The sequence below is a fragment of the Lissotriton helveticus genome, chromosome 7 (assembly GCF_964261635.1).
Source record: "Lissotriton helveticus chromosome 7, aLisHel1.1, whole genome shotgun sequence".
NCBI lineage: Eukaryota > Metazoa > Chordata > Amphibia > Caudata > Salamandridae > Lissotriton > Lissotriton helveticus.
The window spans coordinates 40746687-40758536 of record NC_136068.1 but is presented as its reverse complement, the minus strand read 5'-3'; the positions used below and the strand labels follow the sequence as shown (position 1 = coordinate 40758536).

Here is an 11850-nt window from a genome sequence, read left to right as displayed (position 1 = left end):
TTTTATTGGTTTTACTGTTCTACTACAACTATCATCACAATCTTTATCATAGCTGTTACTGTTGATTTTAGTTTTTTATTGTTTTTTTGTTATTATTACTACTATCATCACCATACTTTTCAATGTTATTACTGTTCTTGTTTTTTAGTGGTTTTACTGTTCTACTACAACTATCATCACAATCTTTATCATAGCTATTACTGTTGATTTTAGTTTTTTATTGGTTTTACTGTTATTATTACTACTATCATCACCATCTTTATCAATGTAATTACTGTTCTTGTTTTTTAGTGGTTTTACTGTTCTACTACAACTATCATCACAATCTTTGTCATAGCTATTACTATTGGTTTTAGTTTTTTATTGGTTGTATTGTTATTATTACTACTATCATCACCATCTTTATCAATGTTATTACTGATCTTGTGTTTTATTGGTTTTATTGTTCTACTACAACTATCATCACAATCTTTATCATAGCTATTACTGTTGATTTTAGTTTTTTATTGGTTTTATTGTTATTATTACTACTATCATCATCATTGTTATCAATGTTATTACTGTTCTTGTGTTTTATTGGTTTTATTGTTCTACTACAACTATCATCACAATCTTTATCATAGCTATTACTGTTGATTAAACATTTTTATTGGTTTTATTGTTATTTTTACTACTATCATCACCATCTTTATCAATGTTATTACTGATCTTGTTTTTTATCGGTTTTACTGTTCTACTACAACTATCATCACAATCTTAATCATAGCTATTATTGTTGATTTTAGTTTTTTATTGGTTTTATTGTTATTAATATTACTATCATCACCATCTTTATCAAAGTTATCACTGTTCTTGTATTTTATTGGTTTTACTGTTCTACTACAACTATCATCACAATCCTTATCATATTTATTACTGTTGATTTTAGTTTTGTATTGGTTTTATTGTTATTATTACTACTATCATCACCATCTTTATCAATGTTATTACTGTTCTTGTTTTTTAGTGGTTTTACTGTTCTACTACAACTATCATCACAAACTTTATCATAGCTATTACTGTTGATTTAATTTTTTTATTGGTTTTACTGTTCTACTACTACTATCATCACCATCTTTATCAATGTTATTACTGCTCTTGTTTTATATTGGTTTTACTGTTCTACTACAACTATCATCCCAATTTTTATCATAGCTATTGCTGTTGATTTTAGTTTTTTATTGGTTTTATTGTTATTATTACTACTATCATCACCATCTTTATCAATGTTATTACTGTTCTTGTTTTTTATTGCTTTTACTGTTCTACTACAACTATCATCCCAATCTTTATCATAGCTATTACTGTTGATTTTAGTTTTTATTGGTTTTATTGTTATTATTACTACTATTATCACCATCTTTAGCAATGGTATTACTGTTCTTGTTTTTTATTGGTTGTACTGTTCTCCTACAACAATCATCACAATCTTTATCATAGCTATTACTGTTGATTTAATTTTTTTTATTGGTTTTACTTTTCTACTACTACTATCATCACCATCTTTATCAATGTTATTACTGTTCTTGTTTTTTATTGGTTTTACTGTTCTACTGCAACTATCATCCCAATCTTTATTGTAGCTATTACTGTTGATTTTAGTTTTTTATTGGTTTTATTGTTATTATTACTACTATCATCACCATCGTTATCAATGTTATTACTGTTCTTGTTTTTTAGTGGTTTTACTGTTCTACAACAACTATCATCACAATCTTTATCATAGCTATTACTGTTGGTTTTAGTTTTTTATTGGTTTTATTGTTATTATTACTACTATCATTACCATCTTTATCAATGTTATTACTGTTCTTGTTTTTTATTGGTTTTAATGTTCTACTACAACTATCATCACAATCTTTATCATAGCTATTACTGTTGATTTAATTTTTCTATTGGTTTTATCGTTATTATTACTACTATTATCACCATCGTTATCAATGTTATTACTGTTCTTGTTTTTTAGTGGTTTTACTGTTCTACTACAACTATCAGCACAATCTTTGCCATAGCTATTACTGTTGGTTTTAGTTTTTTATTGGTTTTATTGTTATTATTACTACTGTCATCACCATCTTCATCAATGTTATTACTGTTCTTGTTTTTTATTGGTTTTATTGTTCTACTACAACTATCATCACAATCTTTATCATAGCTATTACTGTTGATTTAATTTTTGTATTGGTTTTATTGTTATTATTACTACTATCATCACCATCGTTATCAATGTCATTACTGTTCTTGTTTTTTAGTGGTTTTACTGTTCTACTACAACTATCATGACAATCTTTGACATAGCTATTACTGTTGGTTTTAGTTTTTTATTGGTTTTATTGTTATTATTACTACTATCATCACCATCTTTATCAATGTTATTACTGATCTTGTTTTTTATTGGTTTTACTGTTCTACTACAACTATCATCACAATCTTTATCATAGCTATTACTGTTGATTTTAGTTTTTTATTAGTTTTATTGTTATTATTACTACTATCATCACCATCTTTATCAATGTTATTACTGATCTTGTTTTTTATTGGTTTTACTGTTCTACTACAACTATCATCACAATCTTTATCATAGCTATTACTGTTGATTTTAGTTTTTATTGGTTTTATTGTTATTATTACTACTATCATCACCATCTTTATCAAAGTCATCACTCTTCTTGTTTTTTATTGGTTTTACTGTTCTACTACAACTATCATCACAATCCTTATCATATTTATTACTGTTGATTCTAGTTTTGTATTGGTTTTATTGTTATTATTACTACTATCATCACCATCTTTATCAATGTTATTACTGTTCTTGTTTTTTAGTGGTTTTACTGCTCTACTACAACTATCATCACAAACTTTATCATAGCTATTACTGTTGATTTTTTTTATTGATTTTACTTTTCTACTACTACTATCATCACCATCTTTATCAATGATATTACTGCTCTTGTTTGATATTGATTTTACTGTTCTACTACAACTATCATCCCAATCTTTATCATAGCTATTGCTGTTGATTTTAGTTTTGTATTGGTTTTATTGTTATTATTACTACTATCATCACCATCTTTATCAATGTTATTACTGTTCTTGTTTTTTAGTGGTTTTACTGTTCTACAACAACTATCATCACAATCTTTATCATAGCTATTACTGTTGGTTTTAGTTTTTTATTGGTTTTATTGTTATTATTACTACTATCATTACCATCTTTATCAATGTTATTACTGTTCTTGTTTTTTATTGGTTTTAATGTTCTACTACAACTATCATCACAATCTTTATCATAGCTATTACTGTTGATTTAATTTTTCTATTGGTTTTATCGTTATTATTACTACTATTATCACCATCGTTATCAATGTTATTACTGTTCTTGTTTTTTAGTGGTTTTACTGTTCTACTACAACTATCAGCACAATCTTTGCCATAGCTATTACTGTTGGTTTTAGTTTTTTATTGGTTTTATTGTTATTATTACTACTGTCATCACCATCTTCATCAATGTTATTACTGTTCTTGTTTTTTATTGGTTTTATTGTTCTACTACAACTATCATCACAATCTTTATCATAGCTATTACTGTTGATTTAATTTTTGTATTGGTTTTATTGTTATTATTACTACTATCATCACCATCGTTATCAATGTCATTACTGTTCTTGTTTTTTAGTGGTTTTACTGTTCTACTACAACTATCATGACAATCTTTGACATAGCTATTACTGTTGGTTTTAGTTTTTTATTGGTTTTATTGTTATTATTACTACTATCATCACCATCTTTATCAATGTTATTACTGATCTTGTTTTTTATTGGTTTTACTGTTCTACTACAACTATCATCACAATCTTTATCATAGCTATTACTGTTGATTTTAGTTTTTTATTAGTTTTATTGTTATTATTACTACTATCATCACCATCTTTATCAATGTTATTACTGATCTTGTTTTTTATTGGTTTTACTGTTCTACTACAACTATCATCACAATCTTTATCATAGCTATTACTGTTGATTTTAGTTTTTATTGGTTTTATTGTTATTATTACTACTATCATCACCATCTTTATCAAAGTCATCACTCTTCTTGTTTTTTATTGGTTTTACTGTTCTACTACAACTATCATCACAATCCTTATCATATTTATTACTGTTGATTCTAGTTTTGTATTGGTTTTATTGTTATTATTACTACTATCATCACCATCTTTATCAATGTTATTACTGTTCTTGTTTTTTAGTGGTTTTACTGCTCTACTACAACTATCATCACAAACTTTATCATAGCTATTACTGTTGATTTTTTTTTATTGATTTTACTTTTCTACTACTACTATCATCACCATCTTTATCAATGATATTACTGCTCTTGTTTGATATTGATTTTACTGTTCTACTACAACTATCATCCCAATCTTTATCATAGCTATTGCTGTTGATTTTAGTTTTGTATTGGTTTTATTGTTATTATTACTACTATCATCACCATCTTTATCAATGTTATTACTGTTCTTGTTTTTTAGTGGTTTTACTGTTCTACTACAACTATCATCACAATCTTTATCATAGCTATTACTGTTGATTTTAGTTTTTTATTGGTTTTACTGTTATTATTACTACTATCATCACCATCTTTATCAATGTAATTACTGTTCTTGTTTTTTAGTGGTTTTACTGTTCTACTACAACTATCATCACAATCTTTGTCATAGCTATTACTATTGGTTTTAGTTTTTTATTGGTTGTATTGTTATTATTACTACTATCATCACCATCTTTATCAATGTTATTACTGATCTTGTGTTTTATTGGTTTTATTGTTCTACTACAACTATCATCACAATCTTTATCATAGCTATTACTGTTGATTTTAGTTTTTTATTGGTTTTATTGTTATTATTACTACTATCATCATCATTGTTATCAATGTTATTACTGTTCTTGTGTTTTATTGGTTTTATTGTTCTACTACAACTATCATCACAATCTTTATCATAGCTATTACTGTTGATTAAACATTTTTATTGGTTTTATTGTTATTTTTACTACTATCATCACCATCTTTATCAATGTTATTACTGATCTTGTTTTTTATCGGTTTTACTGTTCTACTACAACTATCATCACAATCTTAATCATAGCTATTATTGTTGATTTTAGTTTTTTATTGGTTTTATTGTTATTAATATTACTATCATCACCATCTTTATCAAAGTTATCACTGTTCTTGTTTTTTATTGGTTTTACTGTTCTACTACAACTATCATCACAATCCTTATCATATTTATTACTGTTGATTTTAGTTTTGTATTGGTTTTATTGTTATTATTACTACTATCATCACCATCTTTATCAATGTTATTACTGTTCTTGTTTTTTAGTGGTTTTACTGTTCTACTACAACTATCATCACAAACTTTATCATAGCTATTACTGTTGATTTAATTTTTTTATTGGTTTTACTGTTCTACTACTACTATCATCACCATCTTTATCAATGTTATTACTGCTCTTGTTTTATATTGGTTTTACTGTTCTACTACAACTATCATCCCAATTTTTATCATAGCTATTGCTGTTGATTTTAGTTTTTTATTGGTTTTATTGTTATTATTACTACTATCATCACCATCTTTATCAATGTTATTACTGTTCTTGTTTTTTATTGCTTTTACTGTTCTACTACAACTATCATCCCAATCTTTATCATAGCTATTACTGTTGATTTTAGTTTTTATTGGTTTTATTGTTATTATTACTACTATTATCACCATCTTTAGCAATGGTATTACTGTTCTTGTTTTTTATTGGTTGTACTGTTCTCCTACAACAATCATCACAATCTTTATCATAGCTATTACTGTTGATTTAATTTTTTTTATTGGTTTTACTTTTCTACTACTACTATCATCACCATCTTTATCAATGTTATTACTGTTCTTGTTTTTTATTGGTTTTACTGTTCTACTGCAACTATCATCCCAATCTTTATTGTAGCTATTACTGTTGATTTTAGTTTTTTATTGGTTTTATTGTTATTATTACTACTATCATCACCATCTTTATCAATGTTATTACTGTTCTTGTTTTTTAGTGGTTTTACTGTTCTACAACAATTATCATCACAATCTTTATCATAGCTATTACTGTTGGTTTTAGTTTTTTATTGGTTTTATTGTTATTATTACTACTATCATTACCATCTTTATCAATGTTATTACTGTTCTTGTTTTTTATTGGTTTTAATGTTCTACTACAACTATCATCACAATCTTTATCATAGCTATTACTGTTGATTTAATTTTTCTATTGGTTTTATCGTTATTATTACTACTATTATCACCATCGTTATCAATGTTATTACTGTTCTTGTTTTTTAGTGGTTTTACTGTTCTACTACAACTATCAGCACAATCTTTGCCATAGCTATTACTGTTGGTTTTAGTTTTTTATTGGTTTTATTGTTATTATTACTACTGTCATCACCATCTTCATCAATGTTATTACTGTTCTTGTTTTTTATTGGTTTTATTGTTCTACTACAACTATCATCACAATCTTTATCATAGCTATTACTGTTGATTTAATTTTTGTATTGGTTTTATTGTTATTATTACTACTATCATCACCATCGTTATCAATGTCATTACTGTTCTTGTTTTTTAGTGGTTTTACTGTTCTACTACAACTATCATGACAATCTTTGACATAGCTATTACTGTTGGTTTTAGTTTTTTATTGGTTTTATTGTTATTATTACTACTATCATCACCATCTTTATCAATGTTATTACTGATCTTGTTTTTTATTGGTTTTACTGTTCTACTACAACTATCATCACAATCTTTATCATAGCTATTACTGTTGATTTTAGTTTTTTATTAGTTTTATTGTTATTATTACTACTATCATCACCATCTTTATCAATGTTATTACTGATCTTGTTTTTTATTGGTTTTACTGTTCTACTACAACTATCATCACAATCTTTATCATAGCTATTACTGTTGATTTTAGTTTTTATTGGTTTTATTGTTATTATTACTACTATCATCACCATCTTTATCAAAGTCATCACTCTTCTTGTTTTTTATTGGTTTTACTGTTCTACTACAACTATCATCACAATCCTTATCATATTTATTACTGTTGATTCTAGTTTTGTATTGGTTTTATTGTTATTATTACTACTATCATCACCATCTTTATCAATGTTATTACTGTTCTTGTTTTTTATTGGTTTTACAGTTCTCCTACAACTATCATCACAAGCTTTATCATAGCTATTACTGTTGATTTAATTTTTTTATTGGTTTTACTGTTCTACTACTACTATCATCACCATATTTATCAATGTTATTACTGTTCTTGTTTTTTATTGGTTTTACTGTTCTACTACAACTATTATCCCAATCTTTATCATAGCTATTACTGTTGTTTTTAGTTTTTTATTGGTTTTATTGTTATTATTACTACAATCATCAGCATCTTTATCAATGTTATTACTGTTCTTGTTTTTTATTGGTTTTACTGTTCTACTACAACTATCATCCCAATCTTTATCATAGCTATTACTGTTGATTTTAGTTTTTTATTGGGTTTATTGTTATTATTACTACTATCATTGTGGAAGAGGTGTGGCGCAGTGGCCAGGGCGACTAACTCTGGAACCCGGGGGCTCACGGTTCAATGCCTGGCACCGGCGGCAAGTCAGCCCAGCACCATGTGACTCTGGGCAATAGCTTTCTTAATATTCCTGACGGCCTCCAGCGCGTTGACACCTTCGGGTAATTGTTCGCGCTTTACAAATACTGGACATTTACATCATCTTTCTCAATGTTATTACTCTTGCTCTTGTTTTTATTGGTTTTACTGTTATTATTACCACCACTGCTATCATCACCATATTTATCCTCGTTATTACTGTTGATTTTAGTTTTTAATTGGTTTTACTGTTATAATTACCTCTACTACTATCATTATTATCTTTATTAATATGTGATTGGAAATCTTAAGGATCAGAAACTAACATTCACAGATTCGTTTCAGGTTTGCGTTTCCGAACATTGCACTCAGCTATTATCTGATCTGAAATTAGAAAAGAGTTGAAATGTTAACACTTATGAATCTCGTAAATAAAATCTGAGGGCACTAATCTCATTAGAGGACCTATACATTGCCATGAGCAGCCTCTGACATTGAAGCAGTACTCTGTATACTGGGCCACACCACACTTCCGGCTCAAGCCGCTGGTGGGGATATCACCAACCGTGCAATAACTAGAGTTAATGACTGATGCAAAGATCATGAGTGCCATACTAATATCTGTTATGGCCCTCTAATAGGTAAGTTGTCTGTTGTGATAGTTGCATCAGTAGAGTTAAACTGATAGCTACGGATAGTCTGAATTTGAACAGTTGGTTCTTATAGACTCACTTCTTTAGAAGGACTCCACACTCTGGTGCTCTGACAGATTCTGGTCTTCCTCGGATGCCTAAAACCCACAGTTATGGTAAATCAGTCTGAGAGTCAAGTCCCCTTTGTCCAGATCCTCTTTTTGATTAACTTGAGTCAGATTTTAATATGAATGACGTGTGGGAATTGTGAGTTCAGGTAAAGAGAGATTTGCAGGTGAGCTGATTCCCTACACAGGCTCATCTTTGGTATCAGTTCCAGAGCCATGTGCAGTTCACAATGATTGTGTACTCTCATCAGAGAGCACAGCTCAGCTGTGCAGCACCCACCCACCAGAGTCCCTCTACTAGCGAGCACCTTCATGCTGTCAACCATGTCACACCAGCAAGAAAATTCATATTTGTGAATCTCGATGCTCCCCTGGACTGTTTCTTAGTCTTGATACTGAAAAAGCATTTGACAGTGTCTCCTGGAATCAACTATAGAACATTCCTCAGAGAGATGGACGTAAGAGATCCTGTGGGTTACGTGCTAGCTGCATGTCTACTTATCCATGTGCACCAACAACTTCATTGAGCAACTAGTGGTGATCAGCAAGGGCACAGAGCCCAAGTGTCCCCCAGAACCCCCACTGATCAGTCTATAGGAGCGAGAGTCCCCGCCACACTTGTTTAGACTTGGATCAATCTCCAAGTTCTTGTGCATTAAGACTAGGTCTGCACTTATTAATTGTAAGATGGTGGCCTGCTCCTCACAACCATCTCCTGAAACTTACCTTCCCAACCTACTTACCTCAATGGCCCTAATACGCAAAGATAACTTGTAATTTTGAATAATTTATACTTATCAGTATGTTTTCTATGTTTTGCTTATGTATAAAATCTGAGTGTACCACCCACCTCGGGTAAAGTATTAGGAACATTTTCAAAAATTATTCTACTCAAAAATAAATATGACAAATATTTGTTATAACAAATATCATCTAAATTAATTGTATCCCTTTATTTTAAACTAGCAGCCCGTCCCGACGTTGTCCGGGTATGAATTACTGCGGGCCAGTAGTATATTGTTTAGTAGGGTTTCGTTTTGATAGCATTTCCTATCTGTGACAGGCCCATGAAACGCTCCGATTCACAGTGCACTGCTGATGCACTTAAGAGTGCGCGTTCAGTAGTGTGTGAACTCGAGTCTCCCTACTTTATTTTTCCTTGCAATATTATATAGGGCAAACTTGACAACATGGCATGAGCACAATTTACATTACAGAAGAACACTTTCATTTGTGGTAGGCACGGGGAGACAAAGCGATTTGCCTGGAATCACAGGATGTTGAGCTGATGCCGAGATTCGAACGTAGCTCCCCAGCTCTAAAGTTCGCAATTCTAGAACTTGTGGCGGGAGGTGTGTCTAAAAGTGTATGTCGGTACTGGCCATCAGTGAGAGACCTGTGCATTTTTCAAATCGGTGGTGAAAAAATATGAGTATGTTGCTGGAGATGTGGGCCGCCATGCCACCAATGTACTTACCGGGGGAGGGTAAACACCCGTTATTACGCAACTTTCTTTCCGCATACCATCACTCCGCATACTTTCATTACGAAAGTACCTTGACTCCGCAATGCCAGTATAACGCATGGCATTGCATTTTATATGCTTTTACCATGCATACATTTACAACGAAATTCGTTGTAAATGCATGAATGGTAAAAGCATGTTTTTTTTATGTTTTGATAAGATAAGTATGGGTATAGTGGTATATGTTTTGGGGTACTGAGGTATATGTTTTGGGGTGTTTGGGTATTTTAAGGGTTCAGATATACTTTTGGGTTATGGGGTACAGGGGTAGTTTTAGGGTTTAGGGATAGGTATGGGTTTTGGGGTACAGCGGTATTTTTAGGGTTCGGGGCTAGGTTTGGGTTTTGGGGTATAGGGGTATTTTTTGGTTTCAGGGGTAGGTTTGGGTTGTGGGGTACAGGGTTTTTTTAAGGGTTCAGGGCTAGGTTTTGGGGTACAGGGGTATTTTTAGGGTTCAGGGCTAGGTTTGGGTTTTGGGGTACAGGGGTATTTTAGGGTACAGTGGTAGGTTTGGGTTTTGGGGTACAGGGTTATTGTTATGGTTCAGGGCTAGGTTTGGGTTTTGGGGTACAGGGGTATTTTTAGGGTTTAGGGCTAGGTTTGGGGTACAGGGGTATTTTAGGTTTCAGGGGTAGGTTTGGGTTTTGGGATACAGGGGTATTTTTACAGTTCAGGGCTAGGTTTGGGTTTTGGGGTACAGGGGTATTTTTAGGGTTCAGGGGTAGGTTTGGGTTTTGAGGTACAGGGGTATTTATAGGGTTCAGGGCTAGGTTTGGGTTTTGGGGTACAGGGTATATTTATAGGGTTAAGATGGGTTGGTGTTTAAGGGTGTTGGCGTATTTTAAGGAGTAAGGGTGGGTTATGATTTTGGGGTGCAGGGGTATTTAAAGGGAGCAGGGTGGACACCCAGAGCTGGAATGTACAGAACCAGGGAAGAAAAAACAATGAAATATTGGGCACAATGCTCGCTTTTTTTCCCGTAATCCCGTGCCCCGCACACGCCCATGCCCCAGCACACGCCCACAGCACACGATATGAGACATGGCATGAAGGGCGGAACGTACCACACGCCCCCAGCGGTTGTCACGCCCCCAGCACACGCCCACAGCACAACGCAGATACGCCCACAAGGGACTACTTTGCTGGCACGGTTCTTTTACCTTTTAAATGTATATGGTGGGCGTCTGCATAGCCGATGTCCTTCTGCTGCAACTGCCCTTTCCAACGCTGTGGTGGGTGCTGTGATTGGTGCTGGGGTTCCTGAGATTACCCGCCTCAAAGGTTTGGGCTCTCTCTTTATTATATTAGTATAGTATAGTGTAGATAAATGTCATACAGTATAACCTGTTAGTTGAGCAATAAGAGTTGGCTGTAGAAATTGTACCCTTGTCCTTGTGAGACTGTCTTTTGTAGAAGAGTCCAGAGTTTGTCTGCTTGATAAATGTACGAGAGAACAGCTCTTCTGTATGGTGAATTATTAAGTGCATTTTAACTCGAGTATAAGAAGAAACGGATATAGAGGCCACTGGGCACCATTTGTGATACCTTGGAGGTTAGCAGAGGGAATTCGACCTTTGTCGTGGTAGATGAGGCTTTTGTAGGAAAGAGCAGAGTGAGTGCACTCAATGCTCTTTGATAGTAAACTTGAAATAGAAATGGCACATTCAATTCTTTGGCACCACAATGTCTTGGCAGGTTGCATTTGTTTCTGTTTAAACTATGAAGCAGAGGGTGGAGCTCTTTGCTGCTCCACTTGTAGTGTTACTGCTTGCTCAGATGTTTTTCCTTCGGAGAATGTTTGTTCCTGCCATTTTCT

General features: G+C 32.0%; 1 protein-coding gene across 1 annotated transcript in view; it reads right to left on the bottom strand.

Moving 5' to 3' along the window:
- The window catches only part of GRIK5 (glutamate ionotropic receptor kainate type subunit 5), a 1072331-nt gene that overhangs the window by 202358 nt on the left and 858123 nt on the right, over window positions 1–11850 (bottom strand). The gene's annotated exons all lie outside the window — the stretch shown is intronic.